We start from the raw sequence: 23,322 nt of genomic DNA, 5'->3' as shown, positions 1-23,322 counted from the left end.
TATTCCAAACGAACAAACGACCTGTCAAAATACATGAATTTGACTCGTTTGGAATGACACTGACAAATAATAATTGTTCCAATTTTGACAGTGTCGTCACTCTCCCTATATGCACTCAGAAAACTAATACCTTCGACAGAACTGATACCTTCGTTCTCTTCATCTTGGATTTTGTCAACAAGTCCATTTCTGAGAACAGAAAAATTCGTCCGACAAACGTCTTTCGTTAGTCCGATTCGTTTGATGTTGAATCGATTCGACGATACGGTCGGATGTCCCGCCCATCGCTGGAGTAAAGTCAGAAGAAATATTGTCGCGCTTATAATAAAATCTCACATTGCGGGCGTCTGAAAGGCGCATCAAATATAGCCGCAGTTGCTCCGCAAGCAGATTTCAGTGGAGCTTTATTTTTCTGCCAGCTGTGTGCTTTTCGAAAGCTTCAAGGAAAAAGGTGCCTATACATTTATATAGGCGGCTGTCACGCGCCTATCTCAGTTGAGCTTTCATATAATCGCATATCGAGCGATTATCCTGCAAGGCACAATAATCAGCTGATCAGAAACGTCTCATGGATTGCCTAATTACTATGTTAGTTCGTTTGCCCGTTACTAGTTACACGGAAAGGAAAAACTACCTATAATTTAGCTCCTTTGACTCAATCTCGTGGTATCGTGGGGGAACTTAAAATTAGGTAAACCGTGTTGAAGGTGGTTTCCATTTAACCACGGCAAAAATTACAACTCATTGATAGGTTTTTTATACTGAAATTTTAGTTGAATTACCTAATTTTGAGTATACCCCAAACAACTCAAAAGTACCTTCCTCCACGGAAAACCTCGACTGAGTCGAATCTCTCGTTTTGTTTTTGATAACACTACAGCGCAAATTCGTTAGTTGGGTGTTCGCTAGTTGGGGCATGCCCCAACTAAAAGACACTCTTATGTCAAAACTGAAAGTCAAAAACTGATTGACGTTTGAATGTCATTGATTTCAAGGGGTTCATTGGTTGATTTCTGTGGCGATCCAGAAAAAAATCATACTTTGAAATTCAATGGAATTTTTTTTTGAATTCATATTTCGGAATGATTTTAGTGAAATAAATGCGTTAAATATTTCGCTTCTTCCATTCAGCATCAATTAGTTTGTGTCGCAGAGACGTTAGTTTAGTAACTTTTGAAGGTCATCTCTGATGTATTCAATCACATTATCCAATCTTTTTTAGCTAGTGGCAACGTAGTATGTTTGTGCTTTACCGGCTTTTCCCGACGGTGTATCCATTTCCTGTTTCATGTGAAGGAATTTATCAAAAAATAATTGATGGCAAAAAGAACACTAATGACATACTTTGTCACAAAAAACAACTTTAAACTGGAAGGAAACAGCCAACTTTTGTGAATTGTAAAATATTTCTGTATGTTTTTTATGAAAGAAAACCAAAAATCAGCGTTTCCCTTGGGTAATTTTTGTCAGCTGTCAGTTGCCCCAATTAACGGATACGATTCGCTAGTTGGAGCGCAGTCGTGACCCAACTAACGAATTTGCGCTGTAATAAGTGCGAAAGCGACGCACAACTCAAAAGTAAGTTAAAAGAACTTATTCTGCAGGTTCTTTTATTTAACCGTGTAGTAATTCTAGCGGCTGCCCAGTAAAGTTCAGCCGGAAATGAACTGGAATTCTGGCTGGTTCCAGTTCGTATTCCGGCTCCAGTGCAACAACCGATTCTAACTAGAATCGGTTGTGTCACTGGAGCCGGAATACGAACTGGAACCAGCCAGAATTCCGGTTCATTTCCGGCTGAGCTTAACTGGGTGGATGTTGTTGGCTCGAATCAAAACTTGTCGAAAGTGAACAAAGTTCATTTCATATCGTCAACCTGGCGCCCAGGTAGTGAAATCGTTGGGTGCTGGAGCGTTGCCAGAAAATTTTTATTACCAGATAAAATTTTACTAAACTTCCCAGTTAAGCTCAGCCGGTATGCTGGCTGGTTCTAATTTGTATTCCGGCTACGGCGACACAACCGATTCTAGTTAGAATGTTTAAGGGGTACCATTTCGATGCGGTGCATAACCAAGGCTTAGCAACTGAAGCGGAGCAAAGCCGCTGAGAATCCGCCGTCGGAAGCAAGCGAACCTGTGATCCACTCGTTTGCCCGGCTTACTCAAACATAGGGGCTATCCCTAGTCCGCAAAAGCGACGTGGCGTAGCCACATTGGGTGGTGAACACAAAATAAAATTGGCAACGCTAGCAAAATGTAAACACAAATGAACACTCCGGATGAACCTGTCGTCAATTGACATTTCGACGAGTTTTGATTCGAGCCAATAATATGGGCCCTGTCAAATTGTCCTAAATGAAAAATTTTCATTTAGGACAATTTGACATGTCGTTTAATGACAGTTTCTCTTTGTTTACTTTCTCTTTCGCTAATAATACTAATCGTCCGTTTATACGTTTGTTTATTAACTCTTAGCAGAATATGCTAGTCGAAATCAGCGTTTTTCGATATATCCTGAAACAATATTGAAAAGTTTTATACTGACGCCGTAATAATCGAAAGAGAAAGTAAACAAAGTGAGGCTCTCATTTGCACTTAGGACCATTTGACATGTTTGTCGAGAATTCTCATGGCTTGTACTGTCATTCGTTGTCATTGTGTAGTTCTTGAAAGTCCAGTTTGTTTAAGATCACGATTCTCACTCAATACACGTTTATACACATCCTTAAATGTGTGGTGGAATGTTTATCTAGATTGTGTCAATTAGAATATGGCGTTGAAGCGCTTTTCAAGGAAATTTTGATGCGGGTTTTATAAAATAAGTCCAAAAACCGCAAATGGAGTTTAACAAAACCAAATCTGTTACTTGGGATTCATATGCACATTTTGAAGTGCAAGTTGTTCTGTTTATAAAATTGTAGAATTCATTTTTCTATCGACTTATGTAAATATAAAAGGATCTGTTCAAAGGAAATTGGGATATCACAAAACAAAAAGAACGCCAGGTGCGCCACTGTCGCCATAGTAGGTGAGTGCGATTCAACTGACAGCTGATCACATAGATAATTCAAAATGGCGGACATAGTTATGTCTCTAGTTGGGATAGGTTGGTATGGCGGCGCTAGTGTTATGACATATGTTTGTTCAAGTGTTTACACACGTGTTTTAAATTAATTTGTTCGATCATGGATATTTGTTCAATTTCTGTAATGAAATAATCCATTTTGGTACACCAACTTGAATTTCGCATGATTTTTCAAATCTCTTACCGATTTAAGAAATTTTATTGCATAGTTTGAAACAATCAGTCGTGATAAAAAGTTCCTTATATTGATTGTAGATCCGATATCTTAGATTTTCAAATGACAGGGGCCATAGTTTTCTGATTACTAGAAAACGTTCTCATATAAATGACAGTCCTCGGTTCATAAATCGCAATGAATGCGCCAACACTCTAAATATAGTTCCAACCAATGGTGACACTATGCTTTGGGTTATGTCTCCTGATCGATTGGTGGGCATTGTTTTGCACACAACCTCGCCGATAATAAAAAGAAACGACCCTTTATCGGTTTCTTTTCAGAATTGAAAATCTCACATTACCAATATTGAAGCTGATTTGGTGGTATCCAACGGGAAAAATAGATCGAAATGGTGAGTTAAGCGAAAGCAATTGTGAAAAAAATCCACCTGAGGTCGAATTCAAACCTGCAACCCTTGGGACTCTGGTCCAATGCACAAACCCTTATGCTATGTGCCAGAAAGAACACATGATAATCGCATAAGACATTATAAAAACCCGGGCCTTGGTGTCTAGCGGGAAAATGTGTTGGGTGGCAGCTGCGGATGATCTCGCTTTAGAGGCAGGGTACGGTCACTGTTGCTAATGCGATTATCATGTGTTCTTTCTGGGACGTCATCATATCCCAGGGATAGCATAAGGGTTTGTGCATTGGACCGAAGTCCCAAGGGTTGCGGGTTCGAATCCTACCTCTGGGGGATTTTTTCACATAATTGCTCTCGCTTGACTCACCATTTTGATCTGTTTTCCCCATTGAATTCCACCGAAACATTTTCTATATTAATAATATGGGATTTTTAATACTGCAAAGAAACCGATCAGGGATCTATTATTTTTATTATCGGTGAGGTTCGCACACAGTGCACACCAGTCGACCAGGCGACATATCTGAACACAAAGTATCTGCGGAATTGAATATGTCTTAGGTTGATGGAACACGTTTAGAAAACGCAAGCTCGTGTGAGAATATTTCCAATTTTTAATATTCAATTTTCAAGGTATTTGAATAAACAAAATACCACATTTCAATGTCAGTTGTTCCAGAAACAGCTGGTGGCTGTGGAAATTAAATCCATCAAATAATTTCAAACCTATATTTATTACTTACATAAAATTTCAGACAGGGGGTTAAGGGTACTAATAACTCCTCTACTGATGATAGCTTTAAATCAGCCAACAAACATTTCTTTACAAATTTACCAGCATGACCGCAGTAGTATAGCCAGTAGCCAAGTACGTCATTTCTGCTATATTTTGACATTCTTTTGAATATTTAATAATAATTATTTTCCTTCGCTTCAAAGCGTGCGCCCGTTCGCGGCTAAAACACCCGTCAGCTAGCAACTTCTAATAAATTTCCGTATCAAGAAGCCCATAAACGTCACGATTATCCCCTCAACCGGAACCTCATTTGTGCCCCTTAAGAACCATTCAGACTTCCAGACCCACTAAAACCGTCATTAAATTATTCCCGCGACAATCAAAGCCCGCTACTTCACCGTGGGCTGGCTTGAAGTAAATATAACTACCATGGTTGGATTAAAACAAAAGCAATAATTCAGTGAGAAACTGGCCGCCTGTCAAACAGGTCCATCATCACTTCGTTAGACTTCTTTCAGGAACCGACCAGGTTGAAGTTGTTGTTTTCGTTGATGGTGAATGTCGAGCATGAATATTTAATGGCCCCGGTAAAGCTGGTGAATGTTGTTTCTTTTTTATCCCTAACCTTCCCAGGTTGCTTCTGCTTTGGGCTAGCCGTAGAGTAAGGGTGGGTACCTCTTCCACCGACGAGGAGCTCTAATTGGTTTAATAATTGATGTGACATTTTCCAACTATGTGCCTGACGCCGTATGCTTTGAAGATTACGCAACTTTTGGCTTACCTTTTAATAAATAAGTGATCCATCTTCCAAAATCCAATATCTAAGAGTCAGAAGGAACAGCTGTTGGAGGGGAAGGGGTCCTTAGATAATATTACAGTGTACTCCCTCGGATTTTACTCCGGAATATCGACGAATTAATCGGCAGAATAGAAAAGAAAAACACACTTCACTTTCACCACGAACACTTGAACGAACTGATAATTGTGGTTTCTAAATGCTCCTCACTGGTTCACTGGCACACTTCAATCATCAAAAAACGATCCGATAGATGCAAAGTTTTATTTTTTGTTATGGTAAGAAATAACTCATTTTTATCAAACTTCGCTTCGTTCCGCCACACGCGCACACTAATCACGATTCTTCGCTCGCGAACTTCCTTTTGTGATAAAGATCAAACGACTCTGACTGTTGCAGAACGTTACACGATTCGGGAGGCTGAGGCCAGGGAGTAGGAGAAAATCAATAACTTTTTTTCCTCTGTCTTCATTTCCGCTTTGTTCTTCGCTAGTGCCGGCTGGTGGCTGGACCCGACAGTTGTGTGACGTTTATTCTCCCTTCGGCTCGTTTTCTTTCGCTCTATTATGAAACTCTATTTGCATATTTTACGCTCATGTTTAAATATCATTGTTTTATTAATGTGGATAGAAACCGCTCCTTACTTCTTGAAATGTTTGTCGCTTTTGTTGTTGTTGTTACTGCCGCTGCTGCTGCTATGTTGCTGAATCGCGCTTAGTTTGTTTCTTCCTAACGAGGTGCTTTTATTTTATTATTGTTACTGATTAAATTCACTGTCTTCGTGTTTTTTGTTTTCTTCGGGCTTTCTTCTCCGTTTACACAGCTCACGGTTTTCTTTTTACACTGCAATTCTCTCGTTTGTGCAATGATACCTTACCGCCGCCGGTGTTTCCTCCTTCCAGAATCTTCGGTCAAGCTGAACAATTTATGTGCATTTATAAGTGCATCAAAGTTTTTCCATTCGCCGGTAAGTCTAGTCGCTTTTCGGTTTACGGTTGCTTAATTTATACTGCGAATCGGGTTTACCTCCGTCTGAAGCAGAATTGTTTCTTGCTACGCGTCTACCTTCCTTTTCTAGCTTCGATCGCTGACTTAATGAAACAGTGAAATTTGCCAGTTGCTACTCCAAACAGCGCTTTGTAGTTTATATTCGTTTCCCACTTGTTTAACTCACTTGTCGAACTTTTCTGAACAATCTTGTTAACAATTTTGTTAATTGAAATTATTTACAACCTTTCTTTTTTTCTTTTCTGCCGCCTGTTAGCTGACCGAACTTTCAAACTGACACACGCACACCAGCTGATTAAATCAGTACCAATTAATTCGTTTCACTTAACTATGCCTCCACTCGGTATTGCTTCACTTCCCGATGATCTTCCACCGCCGGTTTACAAAATCACCAATCTTCATAATCGCACTGTTCAAATCTTCCTTTCACTCAGCAATCGGCGCCAATCTCGATTTAAAAATCACCACAAGATAACCAACGGTTTTCATTCGATCACTTCCTTGTGATCCCTTCAGAAACAAGAGAAAATAATCACTTCGACTGCTCAACCAATAAACCCTTTCTACTCTGACAATTATTGTTACAACCAAGAGACCAAGCGGTGTCTAATTAATCACACACACACCCGGACACTGATTAGCCTGATTAACAGGCTGAACCCGAAATCGCGAGACGAGGCTCCGACAAACTCTCACAGCCGTCACCGTCCTGCTAGAATGCAACGCTCTCCGGATAGCGGGGAGAGAGTATAGTCACACGAACGTCCAAACAGCTAGACCAGCGCAACGAGACTGTCTGCCTGCGGGACCCGACTGGTACGAGCTCGCTGCTGACTGTGTGTGGCCGGCCGCACAGCACTGAAGATGGAGAAAGAGACGGGCAAAAGGACTCGCGCGTATAGGGACTTGCGATTACATGCATTTCATCGTCGTTGCCGTCGTCGTCGTCGTCATCGTTGTCGCTGTCGTAGCGTCATTCGCATCGGGTTTATGTTGTATCGTGAGAGAGGGAGAGTTTTAGTTCTAGAACGAGCGGTGAGAGATCGGGAAGAAAGTTGCGAGAGTAACGACACGAGAGAGTGAACGGCATACCGGCGTGGTTTTGATTTGTTGTTGTTCGTCGGCCGTCGCATGTTTGTAGAGAAAATGCATTGCATGCAAGGATAGGGGAGAGCCAGCGTTCTATACCGAAATGAGAGTTGCCTAAGTACGTGAGAGGTTTTGTAGCAAAAAGAGAGAGAAGAGCTGATTTGCAATGAGAATTTATGTTGCGCAGTTGAATGCTATTTTATGCTGCGAGAGGAGAGTGTTCTCCTTTTGTAGTCTTTGAAGTTAAATGGCTTTGTCCAGTACACTCTAAATTTTTAAAACGATTGTTGTTATGTGAATGGTTCTCACAATAAAGGCTTTGGTGTATTATTGAAAGTCGGATGAATTTACTGTACTTGTTCCAATATGGTCCTTATACTGTTACCGAAGCTTTTGGAGTTTTCGGAATCTGAATCGAATTTTATGTTGAATTTGCTTAGTCTAATCTTAAATATTATTACGGTAAAAATTTTAATTACATCGTCTTGTTTTGAGTAGAACTAACGTGGTTCAGAAAATATTCGTGAGTGGGCAACAACTGATAAAGCAGGTTTTCTCTCATCAATTCAACGACATTAAAGAATTCGGGAAACCATTTTTTTGCATTTAGTGAAAGCTTTATAATCCACTTCTAGACCCACAGCACTAGAATTTTACGATTTCGTTCTTTTTTTTCACTGTCCTGATGGATCTTGAGTAATTCTGAAGAAATATTTCGGTGCTTAATCCTCAGTTAACTTAAATTGAACTAAGCTTTTGTTAATTAATTACCAAATTGGAATTCCATGACCATCAATATTTTTCTTAGTTCCACAAATAATTACAACACTTATTAACTGACCTCTTTTCTTTCTTCCAAAATTGGATACCGGTGTTTTATTGGAGTAATTGTGCGCCATTTCTATACTTAAATCAAATTAATTATAAACTATTCTTTTCTTAGTTCTTTAAGAAATGACACAAAATTCCAGACTATTTGAAATCAATTTAATTTAGAGTATTTAGAAACCGTTGGATGAGCTATTGTGTTTTTTTGACTTACCATTGGTTGAACGAGGCCTTTAAAGATCCGTTTAGTCAAATACCATATTGAACGTTTTAAAATATCATGAAGGACATTTCCCATTTTTCTCAAAAAAATATTTAACTAGTCCCTCCAAATTCTTCCAGTTAAATTTCTCTACTGAAATTGGATGACTTTAAAAACGCAAGGAAGAACTGGAGGTATACTTGCCTGATATATATCTCCTGCGTCGAACGAAATCATTTTTAAATAGATCTCTCAAAAACAATAGACTCAGATTCAATGGAAATCGAACTCTTCCGTCCAGTGACAATTGACAACGCGGCACTCGGTCTTATCAGGTATAACGAAAGTTTCGCCAGATAAACTTACACTGTCAGTGAGGGACCTTCAGTAGGCAAACAAGAATGCTTTCTGCCAACTTCGTATGAAAGTGTAATGAGCCTACGTACCTGTACGGGCAGTCGAAATTAATAGAGTACGCACCGACACGGGGATGACATACAAAGATATGCTGAAGTATGGAGTTGGGACTTCAAACGGTCCCATGCTTCAGTCAGTGAAGCTGATGTCTGTCTCGTTTCGTATGTCCTTCGCCAGGTCAACTTTACCATATTGTAGTCGTGACGTTGTAAAATATAGAGCCATGCGGTTATTCATTGTAGCAATCAGCATTATTCGTTGTAGCATGGTGTACGAAGTGCGGAGAGAATTAAAATGATTATTATTGCAGTAGGGGTGTTGAAATGGGTCCCTACTGAAAAAAATCTTTCACGATCTTTAGAACGTGTCCCGTGTACAAATTGTTCGAGGAAAAGTGGAAATGTTGACTTAAGGAACGCTTAGAGTACTCTTTTTCAAAAAATCTAAAGAGAGTGTCGCCACGTCTAATTTCAATGATTTTTTGCTCAATGTACAGCGCGATCCTGAGTTCTCCTAAGTTTCCTCGTAACGGCCCGAGAATGTTCCTAGATTTTATGACCCAAATATAAAAACTCATAGAAGTCTTTTTGGTGGTATCAAACGGGGAAACAGACCGGAATGGTGAGCCAAACGCAAGCAATTAGGGTAAAGACTTAATTTTCGTCCCATTAGGGAGGGTGCCACACTATTCTATTATTTACGCAGTCTACAGTCGATGAAACGCACATAAATTGGCATCAGTATCCTTGCTTCGTTCCGAAGAACCAATTTAATACCAAAAATGTCCTGAGAATGGGGAAATACTTCTGTTTAAGCGCCACGAAAACTCGAATCGAATGATCCTATTTTCGCACTACCATATGGGCCAATGCGTTGAACAAAGATGGCAGATGCTGCTCTAACTAACGGCTTCAAATGGGTAGGGCGAAAATAATCGAAGCGAATAGAAATCGGGCGAAAATAGTCTCCACACCCTATGTGAAAAAGTTTGGTTGGTAAATGACTGGGCAATGCGTAATATAGACCCGGTGGTTCGCCACAGTGGTCTTTAGCCTCTTGTCCAGTAACTTCTATCCCTACCTCCAGCTGGTGGTAGGTGCCATCTGGGGTACGAGTAACCATAGGAAAGATCGGGTAACCAACCCCGGTGGGACCATGGTCGTACTCTGACAGGGAAGGGGGGCTAAGTCCATTCGAGCGTCTGTTCCCCATGTTAGGGGCGGCTCAAAACAGCGACTGTTCTCCATGTTAGGGACGGCTGATGTATCGTCCTCGTGTCAGCGTGGGACTCTAAACAGAGCTGACACGATGGTCCTCCGGCGAGACAGGGGGTTGGGGAAGGCCCAAAAAGCCGCCCTGGAAAACTAACCGTTACGAACAATGTAGAAGAAAATACGAATCGGAACAATCGGCAAAGACATACGCGACGAAATAAGGACTACGATTGGAAACTCGAAACATGGAACTGCTGGTCACTCTGCTTTCCAACTTTCGACAGGATAATCTACGACGAACTCCAACCACGCAACTTTGAAGTCGTAGCACTTTGCTTGACAGGACAAAAGGTATGGAAAAGCGGGCATTCGAGCAGCTAGTTTCTACCAGAGCAGTAGCACCACCAACGAGCTGGGAACATGCTTTGTAGTGCTGGGTAGGATGCGCCAACGCGTGATTGGATGGACTCCGATCCACGCAAGGATGTGTAAGTTGAGGATCATAGGCCGTTTCTTCAACTACAGCATCATAAACTTACACTGCCCACACGATGTGAGACCCGACGACGACAAGGAAGCATTCTATGCGAAGTTGGATGAGGTGTACGACGGCTGTTCGAAGCGGGACGTGAAAATCGTCATCGGTGATATGAACGCTCAGGTAGGACGGGAGGTAATGTTTAGACCGGTAATCGGCCCAAACAGCTTGCACACCGTATCGAATGACAACGGCCAACGATGCGTGAACTTCGCAGCCTCCCGTGGCATGGTAGTCCGAAGTACCTTCTTCCCCCGCATAGATATCCACAAAGCCACCTTGAGATCACCTGGCCAACACACCGAAAACCAAATCGATCACGTTCTAATCGACGGGCGATTCTTCTCTGATATCACCAACGCTCGTACCTACCGCAGTGCGAATATTGATTCGGACCATAACCTAGTTGCAGTATGCATGCGCTCAAAACTCTCGACGTACACACAACACTCGTCGTAGTCGGACGCCAAGGCTCAACATCGCGCAACTTCGGGACGCCGCGGTTGCCCAAGGCTCCGCACAGCGGCTGGAAGCAGCACTACTCACGAAAGAACAGCTGGGCGCAGCTACTCTTGAAGATGGCTGGAGCGGTATCCGTTCCGCCATAGGAAGTACTGCTATATCGGCACTAGGTACAGCGATTCCGAATCGAGGAAACGACTGGTTCGATGACGAATGTAAACAGTTTTTAGAGGAGCAGAATGCAGCACGGGCGAGGATGCTGCAGCACGGAACGAGACAGAATGTAGAGCGAAACAAACAAGCATGGAACAGGCAAACCTCGGTCCTCCGGAGAAAGAAGCGGAGGAACGAGATGGCGAAGCGATGGAACAACTGTACCGCGTAAACGACACACGGAAGTTCTACGAGAAGCTGAACAGAGGTGGAAGCAGTACTATGACGAGCACCTCAACGGTGACGCAGCAGAGGACGAAGGTGGTATGGCAACGGATCTTGGAGCACACGCAGAAGATGACAGGCTGCGGGCCTCTGATCTCCATGAAGTCAAGGAGGAGAGCGGTCGGCTGAAAAACAACAAACACTGCCTAGAGCACTGCACTGGGTAATCGTTAAAATTTTGGGAGGAGTTTGCCTAATCTACAAAAAAAAATTAAAGGGTTGTGTACAGGACACGACCACGGTGACATTAAAAATGTAGCTTTTTTCAAGAGCGTGCAAATGAATTTTATCTATCACACATATCGACTCACGTTCTTGTTCACTCACCTGTTTTCATATGTTACAATTCGCTATATACCCTCCCCATCAAAACATAATTTATTGAAGGTCTTTTAACGGTAATCTATTAATTAATCAAGTATCTCACTAGGTGATTGGCATTATTTGGCTGATCCATCTAGTAAAAATAGGCTGGTCTGTCCAGAAAATATATTCAAAAGAAAAGTTCCATATTGAGAGCTGTGATGAGGAAGCCCACGCCCGCCAACGGAAATATACAGATTCTCCATGAAATATGAAATTTCATTTTCCATTTAAATTTTCAATAATGTACTAATGAACTTAAGTAAACAATATTAAGTTTAAGTATTTCTTGATCGATTAGTGGCGGAAAAAATGAAATTATTTGATAAATTACATTGTTATGCAACGTTCGCACTACCAATTAAAAGCGCACAGAACATGTACCTATCTCGAATAAAAATAATAAAAGACAACAAACACGTTCTCGTTATGAGCGCTGTTCTCCGGGGCAGCTGGGCAGCATCATTTTTCGTACCTACATTCGCACCCAGCAAGCAAAGAGAATCTGGGTGCCTATGTACAGCTTGCTATGGAGAACGAATGAAGCATAGCAGTTGATATCTCTTCGAATGGGAGAGAGAATGAGCAACGGGTACTATTACGCTATGCTCATATACCTACACTATAGAACCGCAATGATTCACCAGCCTCGGTGGTGGTGAACCAAAGCCGTCAACTCCGCAGCTCAGTGGTGAATGGTTCAATAGGGTGTATGTTCGTGAAGCGAAGAACGAATGAAGAGTGTTCGTTCTTTTTCAGCTCATTCGTTTTCCAAGCTCTGACCATGAATAAAACGTGCCCACACATCATTTGTTCATCGATTTTAAATCGGCATATGACACAATCGATCGAGATCAGCTATGGCAGATATTGCACGAGTACGGTTATCCGGATAAGCTAACACGATTAGTCAAAGCGACGTTGGATCGGGTGATGTGCGTTGTTCGAGTATCAGGGACACTCTCGAGTCCCTTTGAATCTCGAAGAGGGTTACGGCAAGATGATGGTCGATCGTGCCTGCTGTTCAACGTTGCGTTAGAAGGTGTAATAAGGAGAGTGGAGATAGACAGGAGTAGCACGATCTTCAGGAAGTTCGTCCAACTTCTTGGCTTCGACATTGACATAATGGCACGGAAAGTTGAGGCGATGTCGGAAACGTACAAAAGAATGAAGGCTGAAGCCAGCAGGATTGGACTTGCCATCAACGTTTCGAAGACAAAATACATACATGAGAGGAAGAGGTTCTGGAGACGACAATGTGAACCTCCCATCCCGAGTTCGGATTGACGGTGACGAAATCGAGATGGCCGACGAATTCGTGTATTTGGCATTGGCATTTGCGACAGTGATCGTACCAATGTTTCTTAAGCGAATTCACACATAACTACCGCTGCCACCCAACACATTTTATCTATTTAACCCTAGATCATTGCACTGGGGTACAAATGAACCCCACGCCTTCTTTGAAGTCATGTGAAGACGAGACTTCGGTATTTACCGAAATGGAATCCTAACCATAATTCAATTTAGAGTTCCAAGTAAGAGTAGGAAAAGATGGTATAGCCAGTTTGCTTATAGCCTTCGTGGAAGCAGGAGTCAAAGTTGGCGTGGGGTAAATTTATACCCCAGTGTACGGTTGCAGTTGGCGTTTCGTCAGGTTTCGTGCTGTCAGTGGAAATGTGACTTGTGACAATTGTAGAGAAAGGATGAAGTATTTGAAATGATCCAAATGATTTGTGCTTAAAAAGCTTATTGAAAGTAGATGATGACGTCACAAAATAATCCCACCTTGTGTAAATCTTGAACGCCAGTCTATATGCTTAGAGTAATCATAAAAATACACAAGACACCCTCTAAGAACGGTTGGTTTCAAAATTGTCCAAGGAAGGACGTTCGTTGGACCAATTTGGACAACGTCCAAATAACCGTTCAACGAACGTCCATCGTTGGACCCGTGGTGAACGATTTTGAAACAATTTTTTGAACATCTCAGTGGGCAGTTACATGGCTACCCAGTCAAAAAGGGCAAGTTGCTGGTTAACGGGGGGCGGATGCGCTAATTGCCCTTCAATTTGCCAGCAAATCGCTGGCAATTAGGTAGCTATTTCAAATGCAACATTTGGGCGATTTGCCGTCGTCATTTTTTAGCCGCTCTACCCGCCCTTAAATCACCCCCAAATCGCCCAGAGAACACGCCATTTAATGGCCCTTAATTGCCTAATGTGAAAATTACAAATATTACTTATTTTCGGATTCATTATCTACTCACATAAACTTATCACTACACTAGGTCACCATCAAATTATAGGAATCAATAGTTAAATTGGCATAGCACACCAAAACTTACCACAATCAGACTTTTATTAAGAGTTTAGGTCAGATATTTTGTTCCACTATATTTACTCACGATTCCACAATTTCCCACATTCATTGGCTAAATGAAGTGCACTAGACAAACAAAATACAAGCGAGAACACTCCAATCGTTTAAAAAAACTACTTTAAGCTTAAGCCAAACATGAACCGCCATGTTTGAAAAACGCAAACATAACCAAGTCCTTTTAAGCCGCCTGAAAATTTGTCTAAGTGTTGAAATTGCCTTTAAATCATATTCGCAAATTGCATTTGTTCCTAGGGCCAATTAGCACAGGCGAGTTGAGTTAATCGTCAAACTGTTTAAATCGCCTGACCATGTTCGTCCGCATTTTTTGACAGGGTACTTTGAAGCGAAAGTCGTGGTACACCAAAGAGAATAGTGTGTTGCCAAAAATACCTTATTGAGCAGACCAATTGTGCAATGTAAATTGACATTACTCATGCCTGAGTTGGAGGAGATAAGTATTGTACATCCATCAAAAAAGAAATTTAAATTTTCGCCAGAATCTAGTTCAATCGTGATTGTATGGTGCAAAGAAGAACAAATATTTTTTTAAAATTTTGAATAATAACCTCAATTTAAATTACAATAAGTGATCTTTTTTCTTTCTTCCAAAATTGTTTGCAGATGTTTTATTGGAATAATTGTAACTCATGCTGGCAGATGGTCGTTCTAGGCGAGGAATTTTTTGCCGGCTTTGGCGGTAAAACATGATGATGAGTTATGTTCTATCAAAGACCATGCGGTAGATTTGGGTGGAAAGCTCAACTCCTACCAGCAGAAGGCAAACAAATATTCACATTTTCTTTCTATCATGTCCATATGATCTCACCTAGTCCTAGTTTTGCGTTCTAAGCTTATAACTGATTCGCTCTAGAATACCTATCCGTCTTTCAATTTCATTGCTTTCGTTTCTCTTAGTGTTACATCTGCCGAAAATAGCCAACAATGCCAAGCATTCGGTCTGCTTCTTGTATTTGAGCTTGTCTGGATCTAAGCACCAAGTCTGGGACTGGTTCAGGTCCGGACCTGGTAAGGGGAAAAGGGGATGGGCTAAATCCAAGGACTGGTCAGTATCCGGGTACTGGTACAGATCCGGGAAATGGTCCGGATCCGGGAACTGGTCAGGATGCTTGAACTGGTTCGGATCAGGGAATTTCCGGATCGGGAACTGATCCGGATCCTGGATATCCGGATTTGGGAACCGGTCCGCATCCGGGATTTCGGCCGGATCCCGAAACTGCCAAAAAATTCACCCTACCCAGTAAAAAAATGCGTTATTCCGGCTGGTTTCTATCAATATTGGGGCAGATTCCAGCTTGAATTCAAGCAGAAATCGGCCAGAATTTCGGTTAGTTTGACTGGATACTAGACTGGGGCAAATTTATGTGGAAGAAATTATTTCCTGCAGAATAGAAGATCCACCTGGCTTTACTGATTCCTTTTATGGTCTTTAGTAATTGTACAAATTTTGGTACCAATCGGTTGTGTATATATTTTTAAAGGTGAACATATTCGTGGAACATTGTAAGTTTGTAAAAATTCGCTTAGAAAAGTTATGACCTAAACAAGCATTATGAATGCAAAACAGGTGGATTTTATTATTAATCATGGCAGCCCTGTTCGAAAAGGTACACCTGCCATATGCGATGTGTAGCACATATCGTTTACACTTGAATATATTAAAAGAATCGAGTTGTTTTATCCAGAACCTTCTAAAAACACCACAACACAAACATAAATAGTTTAGATGCTTTTAATTCAGAATAAGAAAACTACCTATTAAAACTCGGCAGTTGCCCTAGGTATACGATAGGAAACTAGCGAAGACTGCATATCAAGAAGACTGGCAACTCTGTCCAGAATCTGGAGACAGTAACAGCAACGCCACTTGCGGGTAAAGGTAGTACTTCCCATAGTGATGCACACACACATATACACTTTTACATTAAGCCTCCTACCTTCCTCCAATATAGGCGCTGTAACCTCTGTCGCTTCTCGTTTGTATGGGGAAAGGAAAGAGATATCAGTCTTCTTAATATGTAGTCCTCGAAACTAGGTTAACAATTTAATAATATATTAAAACATTTTTCAAGTTTATGTTTATTCTCGTTAAAACCTTTCTCGGATTGAAAGAACGGTTCCAAACCGTTATACAATTGCATATTGCAGATGCAGCTATTCAAACAGGGCTACCGTGATTAATAATAAAATCCACTTGTTTTGAACTCATACTGCTTCTTTAGTTAATAACTTTTTCAACGAATTTTTACAAATTTATAATGTTCCACGAATACGTTCACTAGAAGAATACCTTTAAAAGTATACAGTGTTCTCATTAATTGATTAATGAGATGATATTTTGAGAATTTATTTTCAATGTAAACCGACTTTCCATACTAATTTCCATATAAACTTTGAAATTTTTCGATGGTCCGTAAACACACCCATTCGTTACAAAAATTTGCACAATTCCTAAGGAGTAAAGAAATCAGTAGAGCATGGTAGAGCTAACAATCAACAATTGAACCAGTCAACTTGATACTTATATACTATCATAGAAATCGATCGAATTATCCTACATGCGAACCGATTCGCGGTTGACACATGCTGAAAAAGTGTTTGGCTGTGTGATGAATCTTACCCAAAAGTAATAGAAATATACCCGTCGGATTTTGGGTGTATGCAATCACTTTGAAACTCGACTTTTCAATCGAAGACCCGAATGTCTTATACAATTAGGTTTAGTTCGTCGAAATCTGAAAATGTCTGTTTGTGTTTTTTACTATAAATAGTTTAAAGCCTGGCCTGTGGTGCATTGGCACCAGCCCGGGGACAACTTGACAGCTCCCATATATTGAACCCATAAGTAAATTTTGTGGTGATTTGGTGATGTCATGGCGGCTCGAATGAAGCAAAATTTAAAAAAAAGCGCATCCCATTTATTATTTTCCAAATCTGTAAAAAATATTCATTCCATCTTACTTAAACAGAAACATAGATTCCCCTGTATCGATTTTGTTGGATATTTTCGGCAAATTTAAGACTAAGAGAAACGAAAGCAATGAAACTAGCCAACAAAATCGATACAGTAGAACCATGCGGCAATTAAAACTTAGTAGCATAGAAACATAGATTCCGTTTTGAATCCAGAATAAAATAAATCGATTTTCGGAAATACAAGATGATGATTTTCAAAATCAAGCCACTTCGACCTATATTGGAATTTCCGAAAATCTTTTGGATCGAATCAACATCTCCCCAGACATGAAATCCTCCGGTAGATGCCGTTCCGTTAAGTTTTTATCAGCCCAGAGCCGAGTAAAATGCCAGAATAATTCTGAAGGGATCCGTACCAAAACCATTGCACAATCTTCCGGACAGAATTATTGCAAAAGTCGAACAAAACTCTGGCAGGAGTCGAACAAAATTGTATATTTCTGGCAGAGTTCTTGCTGAAGCTGAGCACTACAGGTTTGCTGCCAGAATTCTGACAAAAGCACACATATTCTATTCCAAACCAATTGTGCTAAATGTGTAGAAAATCATACATATATTGTTCATTTTCCCGATCATAATAATAGAATTCTTGACGTTCTTCATGAAATTGAAACAAGATGTCGTAGGTTCACGAATTGTTAAGCTTGGTGATTTACTTTCATTGGCAAAAATGTTTCATTTATATATCTCGAGGAAAAAGGACCAATGATTTACCGATTATAAACTTTACACAAAAAGAAAACCAAAACATTTTTAGGAAGAAAAAGAGCCGGTTGCTAAAAACAACAACTTCCAGTTAAATTTATAATAAGATTTATGTAACTTTGCTGGCGGTTTCCAGTTAGGGATAAATTTATTCTCTATTAATAGTTTTCTTTATCCACATTTTAGAATACGCTTTTTCTAAATGTCGGTCTAGCCGCATTGACGGCATTCATAACATACGTAACGAAACACGCTTTTCTCTTGAAACTTTTTCGTTTCGTTGTTCGTGGTACTCGTACAGATAAGGCATACTAGCGCCACAATCAAACCGGTGGTACATATATGAAACAAACACTATCTGTCAAGTTGTCCCTGGGTTGATTGGCACTCGAGATGCATTATAGTATAGGTGTTCACATTCGTCAAGTTTGAGTGTGTTGGTTTGTTGCTAGTGAAATTAATCATGGCGGCCCAGGACCGCGAAGCACATAATCAACAAACCGACCAATCGAAACGAAGCTTGTAAGCACGTGGTAAAAATAAGTATGGCGTCCGGGATCGCAAAAGATCAAATGTTTACATCACTAACCAATCAGAATGAAGTATGAGACCACGTGCTTCTGTTTTCTTCTTCATTCTTCTTGTTTGCCCGAAAAAAGTGACAGCTGATGCACACATAGAAAAAAAATGTGTACACCTGTATACACCTCGATTGGCACTGGGTGAGACTCACTTTCGTACCTAACCACCAAACATTCCTTACTTTTCTTCTTTTCTTTTGTCCCACAAGACTTCATCAAAGCGTGGGGAGGCTGATTCGATTTTAAGATACTCCGAACTGAAAAAATGGCAATTTCACTGGCACTAAAAAGGGAAACAATTTAAAACTACACTCAGGTTTTTACGCGGGGGATACAGGCCGTGTAAATCAAAACCGCGCAAAAAAAATACCGCCCAACCTGAGTGTATACTGTACGAAAATACTTCGTTACTGAAAACGACGAATGAACTCGTGAATTGCATGATCGATTTCAATATATTTATAAATTTGTATTTTCAGTGTAGTCATGCGCCATTATGTCGAATTACGCATCCGTTTAATTTGCATCAGCGCGAATGTTAACACAATTTGACGTTTATTTTTGTTCCGTTTGCACTTGTGTGTTTCCCATATAGCAACAATTCGACGAAACATTAAGTTATCTCGAGATAGACAATAGCATCTTTGAATGTATTGGGTTCAGAAACCGTCATCGAAGAGTTCATCCATTTTAAACCCACCAGCTCCAAACCCCTCCCATTCCGGGCTACAACTCAATAAATCAATCAGAAAACCTGACCGTCAAAACATTTGTACAATTCGAAACCATGCCCAGCCACCTCCGTACCCCTCGATCCAGCAAACATCCAGCAGAATCGAAACACAATAAATAATGTCAGCATTTCATTATCTTAATCTCATCAATTTTTGAAAAACAATTTTGTAAACAACTTGTAACCGACCCGGTTCGGAACTGATGGTACCACGGGACCGCGTGTCCGAACAGAAACGTCTGAGCTTACCGACACGGTTGCCTGCCTGGAGGAGGCTGAACGGGCACGGGGAACGGCCACGGCCACGGACAGAGGGACGAGAAGCAACTGAACAGAGATTAAGTGTGATTTTCGGCACGCTAGCTTTTTACCCATGTTCAATAGTTATCTCCTGTTTAGCATCGCGCAGCTTGAAACGAAACCAAAAGCCATGTACACATTGGTGGAGGTATGTTTGTGGTTGGTTGGTTCGTTGGCTGGTCGGTAGGTTCCCGCAGCGGGTGGAAAAGAAAACAGCACCCCAAGCGGGACCGAGACTCACGATCCGGTCTCGAAGGTGGAAAGGTGCAACTTAAAAATGAGGAAGAAGCGATTCCTGCGATGGCCTGCGGTGTGTGTGAGGTGCACATCGGGAAAGGTCTTACATTTAATAGTTCATTCTTCGGCTGCTGACAAACTGAGCATTCCGGGGTTTGGCTGTCGGCAATAGGTAAAGCTAGCTCCTAGCAAACAAACGAAAAAAAAAATGGCTGGGGAAGGAGAAGTAAAAGGATTCCGCACGAGTAATTCTCACATATAGTCTAGCAATCAGCTCACACCGAGTTACTACCTACCTACTGCTGCCGGGTGCTATTGGGTTTAGAGGTAGGTTGTAGTAGGAACGCGGCCACGCTGGATGCCGTGACCTGATCCGTATCAGGTCACGACTGCCATATGAGATTCCTTGGCGCCTTCAAGCGTGTTACTGCATTGTGTTTGTTCTGTGCCGGTATGGAGCTGAGAGTCGTCGGTTTGGAAGCACTGCTGCTGCTGCTGCCGCCAGGGTTTCGAACTTTCTTTGTTTTCTTCGCGTTAGGTACACTGGATTCCACAGCCTCGGAGTTGTTAGTTATTTCACGACATTCAGATTCATACTACAATGTGTGTTCCTGAGGAGCCTATCCTTATGTGGGAGGAAAATGTAATCGGTTTGATGCGCGAGAAATGCTGAAAGAGATGTAAACACTAGGTTTGTTCCAGTACACGGAAGTCACTCCGGAGTAAACAGGAGCAAAAAATCTTTGCTCCTTTTTATTCCGGTTTGCTACCAGAAGAAGAAAAAAGAGAAGAAGAGAGTACAGGAACGATTTTCTCCGGAGTACTTCCAGTTTCTCCTGGTACTGGAACAGACCTACTGTTTCATTTATAGTCACTCGTCAAAAATGGGAAATCTGGCAACCTACCCAGAGTGGCCTTATTTTGGAGCTTATTTTGTCATTAACATATTTGCATGTCATATATAATACTATATTTTGTACACACGCGATTTTTACAAGCCTTTGGCAAACTGTAAGAGTCCCCCTAGCTAAGTCAAAAGATGAATCAAAAGTCCTTGAAATCCAAACAGTGGATACGTTTAAATAGTCATTTACACTGGTTCAATACTGACAAACACAGCTAATATTTGCAACAATATTCTCCCTACACTCTGCGGTGGAAAAGCCCTCGCATTTCAATTCTGCTGAAAAATTCCGCCATTTCCGCCAGCCACAAACAATCGCGTTTCTATTGATGTTGAAAAAAAAACCCACTTCGATTCGGCAAGTGTCATACAGAAGAACTTGCATACCCGCATCAGTATATGTTGCATTGTGTAGTAGCGACAAATTTTTGCTCGGATTGATGCAATTATTCTAACATAATTAGCGGTGCGGAATGTTCAAGTTGAACCGCTTGAAACTGCACCGAAGCGATGCAGGGCAGACGAGGGCTTGCCAAACCAAACATCCTATTTTAGGCGTATCGACATTTTTTGTTGTTGTTGTTGCAGGTAGGTAGGTAGGTGGCACTCAGCGTTGGTCGGTACGATGAACGCAGAAGCTCCTCCAGAACCAACTCACCCAACCCCGTCTTCCGGAGAACAGACTGTAGGTAGAGGGTGCATAAAAATGCAAAAACGAGAAAAACGCACTCCACGTCTGCCCCCTGTTACTTGTGAAAACTCCAGGGGACACACCAGGGAAAGAGTGTATATCTAACCGGGTTCAGTAAAGCTATTTCCGCCGCCTTTCAGGCTCATATTTCCATTAAGAAGTGCTCTTCAGGCTTTTTAGGCTCAGGTTTTGCGGTTGAACTGTCCCTCGTCGCTCCAGTGCGTGTATGTCGGTCTGCCTACCTAGCAGCCTACCTCTGCTGGGACATGTTTGGGGTGCTGTTTCTGTGACAGCATTTGTGTTCGATTCGATCAAGGATTCGAATGAAAAATTATCACTTTCTACACCAGTAGGCCATGATTGCATTCCAGTTTTTGTGCAAGTACATGTGGTTGTGGATGGAGAAGGATAGCTAGTAGCGTGGTTAACAAGAAATTAATTCCGTCCCATAATAATGATTTTCGCAGCGACCCCATCGCCCTTTTAGGGTATCCCATCGTGAAACAAATTTCGTTGCAATTGTATAGCTCTGGTCCTGTTTTAGTTACCACAGCTGAAATGCTGTAATTTGAGAACATTTTGCGACTCGATAGGCCCGGCGAAAATCCTTTGATGTTGGCAGCAGTACTGCAAAGCTGTAAGTACGTCTACCACCAACAACGTGTGCAGTGTTTCTCGTGAAAGTAAAGGTTGTGCAGCGACGACGGTCTACCGCTGAGATGCGCTAAGCGCAGTACAAAGGTTGGCGGCTGCAGTGAGGTTATAACTATATAACCCCTGAATATAGTTTGCCCGGTATATGAAAGGTTAATTTAATATGGATTGAAAGTTTTATTGTTATTATTATTTATTATTTAATTTTGTTCCAAAGAGTCCGACTGTACTGCCTGGTCGGAATGGACAAAACTCCCCGGTCTGACTTTTTATATCCACCTTCTTTATTCTTCTTGTAAACCAACCGTAAAGAATCCGCGCTAATCTTTGCCGAGACTTATACGTTCGATTTTTAATTTATAGTAACGTTTAAAGTCTGGCCTGTAGTGATGGCACTGTTTTGGGCTCACTTTCGTTCCTATCCACCAAAAACACTCCTTTCGCAATAGGTTTGGAATTTGGGATTCGACTTCGTCTCATAAGAATCCGACATTAACTAAGTGACAGAACTAAGCTAGCGCCGAATTTATGCTAGCTGCAAAAAGATCGAAAACGCAATTCGCATTTATGAGCAAACCCCTAGTCCTGCGTGATGTCCCGTCCTCCTTACTCTCTATCTTGCGTTATTCTCAGGCCCGTAGCCAGGATTTTGTTTCGGGAGGGGCTTAAAAATTATTGCATAAATGTATTAATTCTGATGACTTGAAACAATCACTGGAAACTGAACGTAATTATGAAAAGTTCTTAGTGAAAACAATTCCAAAAATAAGACAATAGACACTAAAAAGTCTAATAATATGTTGCCTGTTACAAGAAAGGCTATAGTGCATCGACGAATTAAATTTGATTATTTTTGATTTACAAGTTAGAAATTTCTCTAGTTACAAAAATGAATAGTCAAGAGCTCAAAGTATTAAGGGCTGCTTGAAAATGCTACGCTGCATGCTACGCTGCTTGAAAATGCTACACATTCGATACACCTTTACAATTTGTAGAAGACGCTAAATTGGAATGAGTAGAAAAATATCCAAAAACCCGTCTCATGAAACTTTACACGCATTTGCTAATCAGAAGAACGAAACCAACGTCAAGGTTGTCCCCATGAATAGGAATATATCAGTGTGAAATCAAAGTTTACCGTTGCAAAGAATGTCCGAACAAAGTGAATGTCGAAATTTGCTTCAAATCTTCTGATAAGGCAGGCGATTTGTAGATGAAGAAAATAGGTTCAACTCCTATTTTCATGATCAGGTTTCTTTCTACTATTACTAGCTCTTTGACTTCATCCGAAGTTTGCGTTAACTCGACTTTATGAAATTTTCAATTTAAATGATACTGATCATGTCGTAATCAAAACAATCCTGAAAAAACACATGTTTTTTTCATTT

General features: G+C 41.1%; 1 protein-coding gene across 2 annotated transcripts in view; it reads right to left on the bottom strand.

Annotated features, from left to right (window-relative positions):
- Positions 1-7,047, bottom strand: part of LOC131680625 (GATA zinc finger domain-containing protein 10-like) — a 450,427-nt gene extending 443,380 nt beyond the window's left edge. For both annotated transcript variants that reach the window (XM_058961350.1, XM_058961342.1), the window contains exon 1: positions 5,180-7,047. The gene's annotated coding sequence lies outside the window, so the exon portion shown is untranslated. The remainder of the gene's footprint in view (positions 1-5,179) is intronic.
- Between the last annotated feature and the right edge of the window lie 16,275 nt (positions 7,048-23,322).

Source organism: Topomyia yanbarensis, chromosome 1 (assembly GCF_030247195.1).
Source record: "Topomyia yanbarensis strain Yona2022 chromosome 1, ASM3024719v1, whole genome shotgun sequence".
Classification (NCBI taxonomy): Eukaryota; Metazoa; Arthropoda; class Insecta; order Diptera; family Culicidae; genus Topomyia; species Topomyia yanbarensis.
The sequence above is the reverse complement of the archived record's forward strand: the minus strand, read 5'-3'. Positions and strand labels throughout refer to the sequence as shown.